Genomic DNA, 10,271 nt, shown 5'->3' with positions numbered 1-10,271 from the left:
AGAAAAGTCCAGAATTAAGGTTGTCCAAGGAATCTTAATTCAGTCTTCCTCTGTGTATGTTATGAAAGTCCTGAGTTATGTGCCTGCAGACTGTTTTTCCTAAAACCCTTGAGAGATTCTGTGTTCTTGCTCTTTTCCTCTGTGTCCCATTTTCAGTTGGTTAGTTCATATGTTCCAGATGAGCATTCGCCGCACGATGGGTCAGGGACGGAGGCAGGAGGGATCAGGCAAGTCTTTGTAGGGAGTAACCTGCAGTCTGGACTTCATATTAAAATGTATCGTTCAGAGTACAGATGTTATGGATGTATTAGCTTGGTCTGCAGAGAGCTACATCCTGCATCGGATGAAATGGTTTGACCTCTGCTATTGAAATGCTAATGTCTGACCATTTCCTCCAGCAAAGCGAGTCTCATTAGTCCTGGTTTCAGCCTACATTTGCCCTTCCTCCGGTCTACCACGCTCTGACCCCAGAGTTTCTGCTTTTTAAATACGCGATTAAAATTTGTCTGCTATGTGATCGTTTTATGAGGTGATATCATGAGGCATGCGTATGCGTTCCAGCTGTGTTAGTGACCCTGCCTGCAGACCACGGAGGCTGCCTTAGCGCGCTCTTGCCCTCCTGCTTAAGACGCAAGGCAAGAAGATGCAGCGATCCAAAGTGCAAAAGCGAAAGAGTGAAAACCCCAATTAGATCCTGGAGAAAGGAAACTCTAAGTGAAACTGACTTTTTATCTCCTTGTGTCTTCATGTTGACACTACATTAGGAAGGCTGACATCAGATATCCCCAGAGGCCCAAATCCAATTTTAAATCAAATGTAAAAGACCGGCTTGTAAAGGCCAAAAATGAATTGGTTCTGCCAGAAGAAAAATTAGCACAGAAACAAGCTTATTTTCCAGAGAATCTCTTAAAATAACTACTTCATGCCCTAATAGGGATTGTGCTTGTCTCATTTTTATTTTTTTTTTTAATTTAGTGAGAGTTTAGGGTTTGAAATGACCAATCTGTGCAAGGAACACATCCATCCCTAGACTTGTTGCATACAGTAATCTGTGGTCAAGATTACTTTAGTTAGCATTGGGATGGGCTGTTCTTTTTATTCTCTGAGTCTGTTTTAACACTAGTCCCCAAACAAATACTTACAAAAGCTAAACAGATATATCTGTCGTACTTGCATCCATTTTCATCTGTGAGAAGCTGCAGAGATTTTGTGCCGCTTAGCTGTCACACCATTTCCAAGTGCCAGGTTCTCATATTGCTGCAGTTCTAGGCCATATGCTGTTGCAGGAGAAGATTTAGGTCGGTGGTTTTTCAACCTTTTTTGATTTGTGGACCCTTAAAAAGTTTTCTAGCAGCGGTGGAATTCCTTCAGGAATTCCACACATGTAGATTGCTGTCTGACATATATGAATTTGCTATTTCTCAGTCACTTTTTGCAGATTCTTTAGAAGCTGTCTGTGGGCTTGCCAGGCTCTGCAGATCATAAGCTAGAAACCAATGATTTAGGTGAGTTCTTGAATTATTACTCCTCCATGTATATACTGCTGCGATAGTATGCCATAAAATGACAAACATCAAGGCTAATGTTTAGGGGTATTGCAATTTTCAGTACTTTACAGTCTATGGTCTTCTCAAACCTGAATGCAGTGTGTTTAAGTGACCAGCATTTGCACAGAAAAAATATGTGGTGATGCTGAGCCAACATCCACACTGTCCCCCTGCCTCGGTGGCTTTGAGTGCTGAGCTGCAGCGTTCCAACAAGTCCATAAATCGTAGCAAGTTGCCTCCAGAGCTTTAGCTAGCAAGTGATATATTCTCTTTGGCTTCTCTAATCCTCTCCCAGATAAGGGTCTTCAGTGTGATTCCTTTAGACTGAGTTCAGGCTTAGGAGGAAATGTGGGATAAAGCCCCTTTGTAAATCAACTTTCTCCTGCACTGCTTTATGCACCGTATTCTTCCAACCTGAGAGAACTGGGACTTCTGTGGAGCCCACCAGCACCCCTCTGGGGGCTGAGAGATGGCAGTACTAACACCATTCTCTTCAATGCTGGTTGAGCTCCTTAGCCTTTCTAGCCCCGTTATTTATACAACAGTGGGGTACTGCATCCTCCCCCACTCACCACTTTGCTGTGGGTGAACTGGAGGGGAACAACATCCATTGGCTCAGAAGTGAGGAAAGATGAATGTTAATTATTTGTCCTGCTGTAGTCCTTGCATGCTGTAAGTATTGACCAGGTCTCCACTACATGAGGCTTGGTGCACATGCAGAACAGGAAGAGGGTCCATGTGCTGAAGATCACACAAGCTGTGTGTGTGACAGGAGATAGCAAGCGGGTGTCAGGGATCAGCAGATGAACTGCATAGTCAGACAGTACAAGGAAACAATAAGATAAAATTAGTGTGTTAGGCTATGTTCTTGGCAAGCCATCTAGTCAAGTGGTGATAGGGGCTTTTGTAGGTAGCACAAGGGGAAAAATGATTTTGAGGGACGATTAACCTGTTTCTGTAGCTGTTAATGAATATGCCTCAAAAGGAGGAGTGGCAATCTGGGGAAAAGGCACACGGTAGTTAGCTGAAAATGTAATTAAGAGGTGATATGAGCTGGCAACGTGGCTCTTCAGAGGTGGACTTCCAACTCCTAGAGGTGAATTTAAGATGATTGGTTGGATGGCGATAGATCACCAGGGGTCTTGGAAATTAATCAAATAGGTTTTTTTCTGCCACAGTAGAGAACTGTGAATCAAAGGAAGGATGCAAATAGAAAGTGATCTGGTCAAAGCAGGGGGCAGGCTAGCAAAAAGAATGGGGCAAGAGATTAAATGATAAAACAAAGGAGAAAGAATATTGCAGCAGGGAGATATAAAATAAAGGAAACCTAGGTAAGAGTTCTAGGTGTATGGATGGAGAGAAAAAGTTATATATTTGTTCTATTATGCGGGAAGAATCTGTAAATGTGGGCATTTTCTGAACAGGTTGACCCAGAAAGAGGTCCAAGTTGAAGCTGACATCTGGTTTACTCACAGTTCTTCCTCTCCTTTACTTGGCATCGTCAACCATGTTCCCCAGCCTGAGAACGATCTCAAGGTCACTGTTTTGATTCTACTCTTATCCCTCCTGCCAAGAGGTTTATAGAGCTTGGTTTTCTTTGTAATGAAAGTATACTGCCCATCAGCCGATACTTCCAGATTTTCAATTTTCTTTTTGGCCTCCTAAGGCTTTAATATGAAACTTTCCATCTCACTGTCCATCAGAACCACCCCTCCTGAATTATGGCCAATTTCCTTTTAATGTCCACAGCAGGGATTTTTAATAAATCAAAAAAAAAAAAAGTGCTGCCACATTCCCATCCTCCAAGGCTGATGGATCTAACTCCCTGCCAATAATAAAGCAGACAAGATGTTATGGGACCCTTTGTTTTTGTGCAGGATGTAGAAAACAGACTTTTCACTTTCACAGGAGGCAACTTACCTCACAGGAGGTAAACCAGTGTAGTGCATTAGCCTCTATCTTCACAGGTAATGCAAAACAAAAATTACAATGGAACATGATGGAGTAGAACATGGCACTGAGAGAAAGCAAGTGCCAAGGTGAGACGTCCCACTAATGCCAGTGCCTGTTCTGAAGGTGATGTGATTTAGGGTGTGTTATCATTTACGATAACAATGACTAGATGTCCAGGTATATACTGCAGGTGATATCTAATTCTTATCTATTTGTCTCTGGTCCAGTACCTATACCTGCCAATTCACAGATCGTTACACTCTACAATATATAAAATAAAAATGAATGCAGTCAAGATGTTTAGTGAGGTTTTGCTTGGCCTGCTGCTGTGTCACGCTGTAATTTAAAGGCCTACCTCAACAGCTTGGGGGGAGGAGGAACTGGATCCAGCCCATCATACCTGCTTCCTTTTGTGCCCTTTTCTGCCTCTAGATTCTCTTTCTTCACGTTCTGCTTGAAAAGGGACTTGCGCCCTTTGTACAAAAGGCAGCGTTTGCTGAGCTTGCTGTCTAACAAGCATGCAACCCGTTACAGAGACATTCAGCTGAGAGAGGATCCCCATGGCAGGGTTCCTGCAGCGAGCTGCCTCCCCCTGAGCTCCACCAAGGAGAGAGCTGAAAACCCGCAGCGTCCTTGGCCTCCCCAGGAGGAGGATGCCAGACAGGCTCACCCTGGAGCTCCTGGCTATGGCGCTCTACCTGGTCACAAAAATCACTCCCACTATTCAGGGTTTGGTTCATAAATTCATTGTGCTTCCACAGCCATTAAAAGCTGAGCCTGGTCTAGACAAGTGATAATGTTTTGAGGTGTTGCACAGCTGCCTATCTCAGTGACCGCAATGATAGTCCACTGGGACATGCAGCTGAGAACCTAACACGGCGATTTTTGGAATTAAGAGCATTATCTCCTGCGTCTGCATGCGGTCTGAAATTATTCCCCTGGGTCTGAGATTGCCCTAATAATGGATTAATATAGAGGTTTGGGTTTTCTTCATTCTGACAGTGTCTTTGCTTATATAATGCTTGGTTTAATTCTGTTGGTTTTCACTGCTAGTGTTGGCTTTCATTGCTAATCTCAAAGTAAGAGAAGTGAACTTGCATTTTGAAACCAGAGAGGACAAATAAGTGTATGTTAGGAGTTTGTCTTTTAGTATTGGAGTCTTCTAGGAGTTTGTTACTTTAATAATTATCCGGCAGAGATTTTACTGTCAAGTAGAAGATAACCAGGCACTCTTTCAGTAATACTTTTAATGTGGTGGGTGAAGGATCTAGAATATTTGGACTGCATGCTTATTTTAACTGCTGTGTAGATAAAAAGCAAAATGGGAGCAGTGGAAATTTGGAAAATGTATACAAATTATTATGTTACTTCCCAAACAATTTTCTTTTCTCTTGCTCCTTAGTCTGTAAACAGTGATCAGACCTATTTCCTCACATAGTAAACAGACTGCCGTAGGAGGACGGTGGTCACTTGTTCAAAGCAGTTTTCCTGTTTTAAGTAATAGGTCTCTATTTTCTGGGCTGGTGAAATTTCTTCACTGTTATAATGACATTTACAGACCCCCAAGCCCAGGGCTGGCATACCCTGCAGACTTGTGACACTCGGGACCATCTTCTCCTTAGCATTTTCAGGATCATTTGGGTTCTTGTGTTCAGGTTCCTGCCCTTATTCATAAGCTGGGTAATGCTAAATACCACTGTCACTACATCTGTAACTTCTCACCTTCCCGTTGTCTTTTTTTTTTTTTTTTTTTAAGGCTGAGATGGATGTCTTTCTCCACTCAGCCACTTTTAAAGCTCTTTTCCAAAGGATGTGTCCTATCTGAACTTGGCAGGGATGTGCCTGAAATGAATTGTAGGACCAATCTACACTTCTTGACTTCCTCAAGCGAGAGGCTCATCAATGAACGGCTGCTAAATCTCATTCTAAACACGAGTGCCTTCAGCTCAGGCTGGAGGAGTGTATCACTCAGGAGGTTTGGTGAAATGTATAGTATGGACAGTTGTTATGTCCTTGATGTGGATAATTTATATATTCTTTACTTTCTAGTGGTGTTAATTTGGCACCCCCTGGAGGAAATATGTTTGAGAACACTTACAGAAGGAAACATTTTGAAAATCCCCTTTGGTGCAATCAGTTCTTTAACAAGGCTGTAAATTCTCCCAATTATCTACGAAGCCTTTGCAGAAATATTAATGTAATTTTTCTGCAGTTAGTTTTTCATCCTGAGATAATACAAGCAATTTTTTTTCTTCCTCAGACTAAACATCTCAGTCCAGGACTGTGACTGTGGACGTGCTGGAGAATTTATCTAACAACGTGAGTTAAATCATCATAAGGAAGACATGGGCTGCCACCTATAAATGACAAGAAGAATCATTAAAGAGGTCATTCTGAGTATGGTCCAAGATTTGTAGGAATCAGTCTACATCCCTATTCTCATGGTTGAGATGGGCTCATGCCGGGTAAAATAGGGGAAAGATCTTGCTATAGGGCTGTGTTTGCAGTAATGACCCCTGGATTTACAAAACAAAATAAAACCAATCCATGCCTTAGAAAACCTAAGGTCATTAGAAATATTTACGTTTTGCTAATCCAGTGGAAGCACTCTCTTTGTTAAACAGAAATGATCATATACTGGGCTTGCAAACTAATTACGGAGTTTGATGATCAGAAACTGAAATATGACAAAGGCAAAAATCCAAACTGATTTGCCACTCCAGGCTGTAAGGAAGGAAAAAGAAAACAAAGACATAAACGATGCTAAAATGCATATTTTAAAGCTTTAAAATCCTATTCAGAATTTAACAAAATAATTGGATGTTAGCGATTGCTAAATGGAAATGTTCATGGTATTTTAAATTATTATTTTTTAGCTCTCTTCAAGAAATACCTGACTGTATCTACAAGGGAGTTTCAAAGAGCACTTGGCAATGTCATACGTCAGTGCTGTGTCCAGTAAAAATAACCTGTGAAGTGTGAACAGTAACTGTGTTATTTTTTATCCATGTTTGTTTCCTGGGCACGGAGCAGTTTTGTCATTGCTCCTTCTGCTCCAGCAACAAAGCTTAGTCATGGTCCCTGCTGAAGGGGACTTCTTCCCAGAAACTGCATTGTTTCATTAGCTCCTTCAGGCATTTTTTTTTTTTTTCCTGGAAAGCCCTTTGCATTTCCTGGGGAGTCGGCTGCCTAGAATCTAGTCCTTCTTTTTCATATACTGACACCCAAACTCATTGCAGCTAACTTTGTAACCTGTGGGTAATTCAAAGGCTTTTCAGGGGACTTATAAGGAGAGAAGGTCACAGCACAGGAACGGCTATAGTAGTCGGCTCAAAAGGCTCCCAAACACTAACACTGGTCGATAATGGATGCTTGGATAAACAGTGTAAGAAAAGGGACATAACGCAATCCTTTTCTTTTTCCCTTCTCGTATGATGCCTCAGGCTGTCTTCTCTCTGCCACATAATAAGAAAGAGATTTGGGGCTGGCTGCCTGATTCTGAAAATATTTTATGTTAACAGTGCATTCTCATTTACTGCATGAGAGGAACATCGTTAATCTGCAGGACTGGGCTGTTAATATTTAGAAAAATGCTGGACTAAGAGGCTGTGCTTGATATGTTTTCTTTTGCGCTACAAGGTTGTTTTCCTCACCCACAGACAAGCAACCAGCAGTAGGAAACCACAGCTGAAGATGGCTGCATGGTAACATAACTCTTGCTGTTTTAGGATGATTTTTAAATACTTTATCTTCCATGCAAAACACATAATGATTAGTTTAACCATGGAAACCATGGTTTCCATGTTGCATTTGTCAGATTGTTAAGAATTTAATGTTACTTTTACTAGAGGTGAAAAAATTGTAGAGAAAATCAAACAGCATCAGTCTTCCTAAACGTTATCTGTCACAGCGTGACTGAGAGCTCCAGACATTAATGCAGTACAAATACATTTGAAATTTTATAGCAGGATGGGAGTAGCTGCCTTCAGGACCTTTTCAATAGGATTGATTTCTATATTGTTCTTTAGTAGGAACTCCTCAATTTCTTTTGCTGGGAACTACTATCAGAGGTGGCGCTTTCTGGCTTTGTAGCTATCCATGCACCATGGAGTACTTTGAAATGGCTTATATGCCTGCTGCTATTGGTAGAGAAAAATATATATATATTTGTAGCTTTTTTCCTCCTGAATGTAATGTATGTATACCCACACAGTTCACAGCCTGAAAATGAATTCCTTCTAGAATGACCTGGGTTACGGAAAGAAGGAAGAGAGGGAGGTATATTGCTAAAGACACATTTGCTGATGGAACAGATGGGAAAGATGGACTCTAGAAAAAGTTCCTGTCCATTCTGCCTAGCCCAGAACGGTGATTGGCCTTTTCAGGGATGGGTCATTTGGAAAAACGTATAACATTTCTCTGAGCTGGGAGGGAAGTGTAGTCAACGTACGTTAAAAGCAGTGACAGCAGTCTGCAGTTCAACTGCACATAGCACCAAATCAGTACCTCTCTAATTATTATTTGTCTGGCTGGCTAAGCAGCACAGCATTTAAAACCTAATTTGTTGTATAATTTAATTTTAATTGAGTCTCCCATCCACACATGAGTCATTAAGCTAACTGTATGTTTCACTTGCTGTCTTCTTACATGGATACTATGGGAGAGCTGCAGGAGCCGAACCAATCATTTGCTTTCTGTGTGCTATCACCAAGGTGCAGTTATTCCTTGGTGTGATTGCAGAGGGATCTCTTGGCAGGGATATTTGGAAAATATGTTTTCTCAATGCCGCGATATAACAAAACAACTTCCTCCCTCAGCTAATGCTATGGTTTACACAAAAGATTTGGTTGTTGGGCTTCTAGTTGCATCTCCCATGTGCTGGTATTTTTCTCTGCTGCTCAGAGATAACAATTGCTAGTAACTGTGAGCAGCAATAAAAATGAAGCACTGTGGCAATGCTTTGGAGTGACTGTAACTTCTACGGATGTGTCTCTCTTCAAATAGATAAAAGGCACTAGTCCTCAGTGAGAACAAAGTTCAAAGTAAGCAGGGTATTTTACAGACACATCCTTTTGGAGAAATGCAATCAGTCAAGCCTCGAAGAGCCAAATTTTCTTATTATTGTTACTAAAGGAAGACTTATAGACTAAGGTCAGTAATGCAAAGCTCTTAAGTACATGCCTCAATTTTGACTTAAGTGGGTGCTTTTATTTTCTCCTGAGCTGGGGCCCATGTGGCTGAGTGCTGTGGAGTGATACTTACATGAGGAATCAGTTAAAACTGCAGATCTGAAACACTTCTGTAATTGAATAATTTTGCTTGTATCAGTAGTCCTGCTTAAGTCTTCTTGCAAAGACTGGTATCACTGAGATTCATGTGGCCAGTGGGATCTACAGAGTTTCCAGGAAAGATTAAGATAAAAGCAAGGGCCCAAGCCTGTCAATCAAGAAAGAGTATCAATGCAAAGAATTGCAAATAGTTTTGTTTTCATTGTGGGTTTTTTTTTTCCTGGTCTTCATGTTAAGACTCTTCTGAGTTAATCCAAACTCAAATGTCAACATCACTTGTAAAAAAAGGTTGATTGCCTCTGTATGTTATAAGACTAATTTAAGAAGCTAGCCAGCAGGGAGATCCAGGATATCTCAGCTTCTTCCTGATGTGTTTGGATGAACTTACAACTGTTAAAGTCCTTAGGCTGAGTCTGTGATGCCCAGATCAACAACTAGAAGATCACTACTGATGTTAAGTGGACAGGGATAATAGTTCATCTACCTAAGAAGCCACCTTATACGGGGCGCTACTTGGCCCGAGAAGATTATGGAAAGGCTACAGTGGTACGAATGTCTTAGAGAAGCCTGAAGCCGGTAAAGAGAAACAACGGACTCAGATGTAAGCTGATGCAGAAATAGATAGTAGCGATGGTGTTTTAAGGGGGAAAAGGATCACTGTGCTTCAGGTACTGGCTTTCTTGATGGGCTTTGGAGAAGAAAAGCCCATGAGGGCGAGCGGCAGTGCTGTTCCACGGGAATCCAGGCCAACCCAGGGCAGGAGCAGGGTGCCGACAGAGCGGGAAAGTGATTGGTTTCCAGCCGTTTTGGCTCCCCGAAGCGGCGCCCGGCAGCACGGAGGGGCTGGGCGCATGAAAGGGGGCCCCAGGGAAGGGAGGCGAGCGCGAGGGCCCGCCGAGGCCGAGTCGCAGCGCGGCGGGGTGCCGGCCCGGCGCCGTGGGATGCCCTCGGGGAACCACGGCGCCTTCCACTTGCTGGGCCTGTTTTGTTGGGTTTTGTTTTGTTTTGAAGCAAATTACCAACTATTGTTGAGGCGGGCATTAAAAAATGACCCAAGTTACATCCTTAAGGCTCATATCAGCAGACAAAGAGAAATTAACACTACAGTCTTTGAAAACGGGAGCATACAACTGAGCTGGTGGCTGGGGCAAAGAAGCGACGCGCCTCAAGATGCAGACGGCTTTGATGCTAGCTCCTTTCCCTGCAAACTACAGCTTTTGGTACGTAGGGTTTAAAACTAGGGTCTAAACCAAGTGTTTAAAACTAGGACTGCCCCCTCGCTGCTGCGCCTGTCCCTCAGCAGGCGCTGATCCTTCCTCGGCATTGCAATCACTTTAAAGCATTTTCTTGGAGCAGCAAATATATTTTTATTTAAGCACTGCTGGCAAATTAATAACCCCTAAATAGCAAACAGTTAAACTACACTTTATTTTTTTTAAACTACATGTGATAATGACTTAGACGAGCTCAACTTGCTGCTGGG

Source organism: Struthio camelus, chromosome 17 (assembly GCF_040807025.1).
Source record: "Struthio camelus isolate bStrCam1 chromosome 17, bStrCam1.hap1, whole genome shotgun sequence".
NCBI classification, from domain to species: domain Eukaryota; kingdom Metazoa; phylum Chordata; class Aves; order Struthioniformes; family Struthionidae; genus Struthio; species Struthio camelus.
The sequence above is the reverse complement of the archived record's forward strand: the minus strand, read 5'-3'. Positions refer to the sequence as shown.